Source organism: Corvus brachyrhynchos, unplaced genomic scaffold (genome assembly GCF_000691975.1).
Source record: "Corvus brachyrhynchos isolate BGI_N302 unplaced genomic scaffold, ASM69197v1 scaffold162, whole genome shotgun sequence".
NCBI classification, from domain to species: domain Eukaryota; kingdom Metazoa; phylum Chordata; class Aves; order Passeriformes; family Corvidae; genus Corvus; species Corvus brachyrhynchos.
The window spans coordinates 2634181-2641496 of record NW_008236696.1 but is presented as its reverse complement, the minus strand read 5'-3'; the positions used below and the strand labels follow the sequence as shown (position 1 = coordinate 2641496).

The 7316-nt window shown below is 39.3% G+C and overlaps 1 protein-coding gene across 4 annotated transcripts in view; it reads left to right on the top strand.

Moving 5' to 3' along the window:
* The window catches only part of TBL1XR1 (transducin beta like 1 X-linked receptor 1), a 106917-nt gene that overhangs the window by 46649 nt on the left and 52952 nt on the right, over positions 1 to 7316 (top strand). For all 4 annotated transcript variants that reach the window (XM_017726904.1, XM_017726902.1, XM_017726903.1 and 1 more), the window contains exon 2: positions 316 to 380. The gene's annotated coding sequence lies outside the window, so the exon portion shown is untranslated. The remainder of the gene's footprint in view (positions 1 to 315; positions 381 to 7316) is intronic.

The following is a 7316-nucleotide window of genomic DNA, read 5'->3' as shown; positions in this document are numbered from 1 at the left end:
GACCGTCTAGATGGTGCAAGTGTTCATGCTGCAGGCATGTTTGTTCAAAGGCCTGTGTGCCAGGCTCCCTGCAGGAGCCGGCTCTGTGATGTTGGGAGGACAGGATATGTGCAAAACTCCAGCTCTGTGTGCTGTGCCCGAGCTCTGCTCCGGGCTCTGAGCCCATGCAGTGGGAACGCTCAGCTCTGGGAACTGAGCAGGCTGGGAGAGCCAGGAGGGCCCCAAGTTGGTAACGTTTTACTGCATGTTAACAGCACTGTTTTCAAAATAATAAATATGAACGTTTCCTATTTTGTCTCCTTATTTCCCTGTCAGCATCACCCTTCTGTGGCAAGAGGCACCCGAAAGGAAAACTTCTGCATATCAATGCACTGCCAATGGTAAGTACCTTTTTAACTGACTAAAGGTGGTGTGGTTCCTCTCTGCACACATACCATTAGCAGGCTTACACTGCAAATAGTATTTTTAAAATAACTACTTTTTAGTATTCAAGTGGATTATTTTCATTTTTTAAGCAACGTCTAGACCATTATGCTGTTTGACAAAAATATTACAATTGCACCTGGTTTTATCCTGTGGAAAGTAGGGCAGCATGTTAATTTTGAAGTGAGAAGTGTGACTTGACAGTAACATAGCTTATCCTGTTGGTAACTGGTGTTGCTTCCTCTTCTTGGCCAAGAGCCTGTTTGGGGTGAGCTGTAGCCAAGCCGAGTGTTCTGTTGCCCCCACTTGGATGCTCTCTGCAGTTTGTTTCAATTTTAGCAGCTTTTCCCAGAAAAAAACCAAAACCAACTCTGCATCGTCAGGTATATTTTGCTTCAGCCCATTTGTCAGTGTATGACTAGTGAAGTTAAAATCTTAGCTTCTGCAGGAAAGGGCAATCTTCTTATTCCATCTCTGGAATGTTACTTGGTGTTACAGACTCTTACAAATTCACATTTTCAGGCTGTCCTTAGGGTTTGCTGGTGCTTTCTGATAGTTGTGCAGATGGAAAGCAGAGCTGAGGCCTGAAGGGAAGGACTGGAACTTACTGCTTCAGCTTTGAACAAATAACCTCTCTTTAGCAGTTTTGGTATCTTATGTTGTCACAGCTGAGGTGTACAGGAGTGGTACCTTCAGCGTTAGCCTTAAGCAATAAATGCATAAAGTGCCAGTGTGAGTTCTGTGTTTGAAGGATCTCTAGATCACTGTGCACAGTACAGAAGTTAAAGGGATAATATTTTCATCCGCTTGCTTTGAAAACTCAGTTTTGGATCTGAGAGATGTGCTGGTTTCCTTTGCTTTGCATGTGGACATGGATCTAAAGAATATATAAACCAATTACAGCTTTACTTATACCTTTGCAACTCCACTGCCTTTGCCCTGTGAGGAAAATGATGCTCCAAGAGAGTTTGCTCGGATGTAACCTCTTTACTTTGAGGTAGTAAGCAATTCTGTTCACTCCGAAAGACGTAATGGAGTGAAATGTAATATATTTGTCAAAAAGTAAAGCAAATATACCTCTGAAATCAGAAGATCTGCACCAAGTGTGTATGTTGTTTAATAGCCTGGTTTTTAGGCTCAGAGTTGATATGTGTAGAGTTTATATTGATTTGGGATGAATTTCAGCTGGTGGGAACAGATTTGTTGAGTGAGAAAGCATCGTGTTTACCTGGCCACTCAGACTGGTGTTTTAACTTCTCAGTCCCGAAAGGAGCAGTGCTCTCAGCCTTTTCTAGTATTGCTAAATCTTCATTGTTGTTGTTGACCTTTTTCCAGCAAAAAGCTACTCTGTTTTCTTTTTATTTTGTAGTGCTTGAGTGTTATTTTAGTTATGATTTAAGATACCGATCTGTATTACTGCTTCTCTTAAAAACATGACTCATTTCGTATTAACCTAGTCCATATACTTCATAAAATTTTAAAATACTGAGAGACTGTACTTGAAATGTTACTGCACTTTGTCCTAATTTTCCCCCTACAAATTATATTAGAAATTCAGAATTGCACAGTCTCAAGGGCATGGTAGTTGTTACAGTGATCATAAAACATACTCAACTGTTACTTGCAGTGAAGTGAAGGACTCCCCACTCTTTTCTTTGAGGACTGTTTTTGTGCTATAAGTTGTTATATTTTATTATTCAAGAGATTTCTAAACCATTACTCACCTCTAATTAACTTTGAAATAGTTTGAATGTAGATTTAAGAGACAAGCAGACACATTTTTCATCATCCCCAAAGTAATCGTAACTTAAACCTGTACAGTAAAAAATGCTTTCATAGGTTTTTATTATGTTTTTCCCTTGGATGTGTGTAAACAAAATGTGGGGCAGAGGTTGCTGAAAAAAAGCAGGTTGTGTACATCTCCCAAACAGGACTTGCTTTAACCATGGTTGCACATGTTCAACACATATATTTGAATAAGAAATTTTCTGATTCCCTTGAGAAATGGTTGTAGCATTTTTGATAATTTTTTAATCTTGATTGCCAGTTCCATTTCTTAGTAGTAAAAAAAAAAAAACAAAAACCAAATTACACATCCTCTTCTGTTGTTTTCTTAGATTTTCAATTTTCAAGGTAATTAAAAGAAGCTTATTTTTTGCATCATATTATGTTATGATATGCATACATATGTTATGTGTATGTTAACTGATAAACCAAATTGGGTAAATACCATTTACTCCTTAAAAATTATTGCAGTTGTTGGCAATTTTTTGAAAATACTTATACTGTGATATAGCATGGCTGTTATCAGTGGATGTATAGTCTCCTTTCCATTCTTCCAGCCAAATTTAATGTTCCTCACAATGTCAAAGGAAAGATACAAAGGCTTAATGAAAAAGGCATGTTAAGTGCAGGAGAGTAAGTGTATAATGCTACTTGTTCTCGTATTTTGAAGGTTCCTTTAGAGGCTGATAACTGGGTACTTAATATGTGGTCACAAGAATTAATGAATGTGTCAGAAATAAAAATTTAAAGTCTTGGATCTTTGCTCTAAGCAAAAGATGACATCAGGATTTCAACAAGGGCTTTAGGAGATAAATTTTCTTGTTATATGATGGAACAGGTAGCTTACTCAAGAGAGATTTTTCCATCATACCTTGCAAGGGTTTTTTTGTGAGTTTTGGAAGCAGACCAGTTTGCCTTTCTGTCTTCTGCAAGTCATTGAAGCAGGTTTGTGTGTGTACACATAAAAACATGTGGGAATATAGGAGTGTGCTTATCTGTGCGTGTATTTATACACACATATAGGTGAATTTAGAAGTATGGTATGGACTGTGCAAAACCCAGGAACTTACAGAAAGGTGGGAGCTACCAGTTTGTGACTCTGCTATGACAGCTTGCTGGGATGGTTTTAATTTTACAGCAGTAACCAGAAAGGGCTGTGAAGGACTCAAACTAGCAGGGCAATGTGGTGGCCTTCTTAGAGGCATCGTGGAAAACACTGTGTCCAGGTTCTGAGCTCCATCCTTTACTGCATGGATAGTTTGACAGAGATCGACACCCTGATCAGTATAAGAGGTCTCATGCAGAAGAGAATAGAGGATGTTATTGTTTATTACAAGCTGGCACAGGCAAAGTCAGGATAGGCAGTGAGCACAAAATTACCTAGTCCCCAGGAAAGCGGTGTCATCAACAGCTAAGGCATGTCCTCACAGTCTTAAGGGGAATACCAAGTAGATGATTTAAATCCATTCTTTCCAATGCTGCCTACTTTTAGGTGAACACATTATATTGTGTTTCGAGGGTGTAACACACCTATTGTGTGTTATGTCAACTGTTCCTGCATGTAAGACATGTTACAGAACAGCTCTGCAGGCACTGAGTCTCTTGGGCCAGGAAATTCCATGGGTGCAGCATTTCAGTGTAATTACCTACTCAGGGGATTTAGCTCAGAAACAGCAGGAGGGCTTGGAAGAGCTGAGGAGAATGAATAAGTCACTCCAAAGTGAAGGGGCTGGAAGATGTCTGCAAAAATTTCCACAAGACTGCAGCAAGTTGTTTTTAATTTGAATGCCTTCGTGGTGCCTTCAAGTAGTCGTGTGACCTTACCGCTCCTTAGAAGACAGGTGAATGAATAAATGCATGTAACTATTAGCCCGTGCTTCCCCAGCAGCTAAACCCATCCAAACACTGATCTGCCAGACTATTATGTTAAACTGCTTTCTTGCAAAGGAAGACAAACAAGGGAGGGGGCAGGAGCTGCACAGTTGGATTTGGTATGGAAGCCTTGTCTGTGCTGGCACCTGCCAAGGACAGCTGGAGGTCTGTGCCGCTAGCTCCAAGATTTTTGCGCTGGAATTGCAAAATTGGCTTTGTTTCAAGAGGAGCTGAATGGCATCTCTCAACTATAGGTATATAAAATGAGTATCTGCGGATGAGCAGCTCTTTGTAAGGTGGTAGAGCTGAAGGTCGGTTGTCATTATACTGAGAACAGGGACCCCTGCATTCCAGAGTTTATGAAACTTGACAGTACTAAAGATGTTGCCCTCAAGAGCCTAGAATAATTGATTCAAAATAAATAACCCTGCAAGACTAAGGCCCTTATTCTATGAAATACAAATGCATGTGCGTTCATGTAACTTTGAGTGTAGGAGTAGTTCTTTTGCGATATAAATAAGGAGCACTCGCATGTATAAAGCTAACCAAGCCTGAAAGCACTTTGAACAGTAGAGCCTAAAAGTGCTCATGAAATTTATTGTTGAGTCTGTTGGTTGTACAGTTTATGGAGTGCAGCCTTAAAAGAAAAAAAAAAAAAATTATTTCTAGCAGGTTCTGAAATAGTCTAAAATAACTGACAACATGAAATTTTGGACTGTTTTGCTCCTTCTGAAATCAGTGGATGCTGTTATCAATGAAGGAAGGTGAAGTGCAATATATTTTGTGTGATAATTTTTTGTGGCTAAACAATTCTATTTCAAAACGTTCATACATCAGTTCTATTTACTGGACCAGCATGAACTAGCTAATCTAGTGGTTTATGTGTGGAAGGCGAAATACTAATAATAATGTGATACAAAAAAAAAGTTCCATCGTGCGGTAGGGTGCAAACTGTGATAAGCATTAAAAAGTCTATGTACACCATTCAGAGTCGTTTTTGGAAAGGTTTTTGAATTTTCTGTTTCTTGACAGAAAGCAAGTTAAACACACTAGCAAGATCCCTTTCTGATTCAGAGGGGAAACACCTCTTTTCTCCTTTTTCTGCCATTAAAGTTCACCACTGAATGAATCAACTGAAACGGAAATGAACGTCCTTTAAAAATATTTAAGTGTTGGCTCTGTTTTGAAGTACCATTTGTCAGAGAACTTTCTCTACTGTTTCTCCAAGCGTTTTACAGTTCAGAAATAAGCTTTGACTAAGAATTCTCGGCAGAATCATAAATATGTAATTATCTAAGCAGCCGGGATATTTAGCCCCTGGCAGGTGCCCAGTGCAGAGCAAGAGCAAAGGGAACTGGGCCAGTATCTCAAGCTAGAGGAACATCATCTAAAACAGGGTGAGGACCATTGCTGTTCCTTATCTACTTCCATTCCTAGGTTTTAAATCTTAAATGTACCTGAAAAGAGGCTGTTTCTGCTGCCATGGGCTATCTTCTCTTACAGCTGGTTTACTCTGGATTTTTCGTTGTTGTCTTCCTCTGCTTCATCTCCCCTGCCTTAGGTTTTTTTCTGTCTTTACTGCTTTATACTGGTGTTGGTGCAATAGATAATAGTAGTGCAGTTAGCATTAGATTATATCTTACTTGATCAACATGCCATCTGCTTTAGAGGAGAGGGAGATTTTGTGTTTCTGCTCTGGGTTCACTGCCATATGCCCGTGGTGAAGTCGTATAACCTGAAATGAGCCTTTTCCTGCTCTATTATAGGAAAGAATTAGAAATACAGTGTAAAATCTTCTTGACATTGACAAAGTTTGTTGCATAGTTAAAAAACTAAACTGGCTTTTGGGTGTACATGAAGTAGGATGTTGTAGAGAAAACCCAAGGACAAGCTCTTTTGTGTCCCAGCACGAGTGTGTTGCCATCTGCAGAAGAGCAAGGCTGATTTCACAGGAGACTGTGTTAATATGTCACTTGTATCACCAGGCCTTGATACTGGTTTCCTTCTTATCAACAGAAAGTTGATGTTAGTTCAAGTTAACAAAAGTAAAAGCTGCCCTTAGTTTCAGCAGTGCTGATGCTGGGAGGTAATGAATATTGCTGCAGAACAACAGGAAGTCTGTAGGCTGTGTGGAATGACACTGCTGATGCTGACTTTTATTTACTCAGGTGAAACAGAGACCTGCTGGCCTTCAAAAACCAGGACCCTGTGTGGCCATCAGCATGGATGGCAGGGCTAAAAGCCTGTATTTGCATTCCAAGCCTTTAGTTCACCCAGTGAATAGAAACAAAAACTGTAGTCAGTGGGTTAGTGCACCCATATTTGTAAATAAAGGTCATGTGTGGTGTTCTTATTGTAATTTAGTGAACAACTATAAGAAACTATTCAAGACAAGGGATTTGAATCCCATACTGAGCATCCGTATGTAGGATCGGCATCCATGAATTTAATATTCACACAAATGGAGGGTATTGATGTCAAATGTGAGCCATAATTGGAATCTTTGACCTCATTAATGATATTCATGAAATCTTCCCCTTTCACTTAATTTCTTTGGGCTGTGGATGGACCATATTTTATTACTGTCTACACGTGTTTTAAAAATGTTTATCGTATGTTCAGGTGTTTAACAGCTGTGCAAAAAATAGGTAAGTCCAGTAGCATAAGTTAAATTTAAGTCCATCATAACAATGTAAAGGAGAGGACTTGAATAAAGTAATGAACTGGGCATGTGGTATGGTTCTGTGCAGGGCAAGGAGCTGGACTCAATGACCCTTGTGGGTCTCTTCCAACTCAGCTGATTCTGTGGTTCTGTGAAACTGGCAAATGAGCTTTTATAAAATCAGCCATTTCACTGTCTTGTAACGTGTTTTCTCTTTTAGCTCAGTTGACATTTTTTATGAGAACAGCCATGCACTTCTGGTAAAGAGCATACAGTAAGCCAAATAACATATATGTGATAGGCTATGAAGAAGTGATTTTAAGTGTGTGCTTACTGATGAGAATCCAGAATAGAGTCACTGGTGGTTAAAATGAACAGAGGGCAGATCAACCATCAGAGCAGTCTTTTTTCATGAATAAAAGAAACAAATTTAAAACTATCAGGTACATAACACACAAATTAAGGGGGAAAATAGATGGTCAAAGGTTAAAGAGGGAATGAAAACACAAGTTTTATGGTCACAAGATCAAATGAGGCATTAGTTAATTTTCCTTTTTTTGGTGCAGTTCAGCAG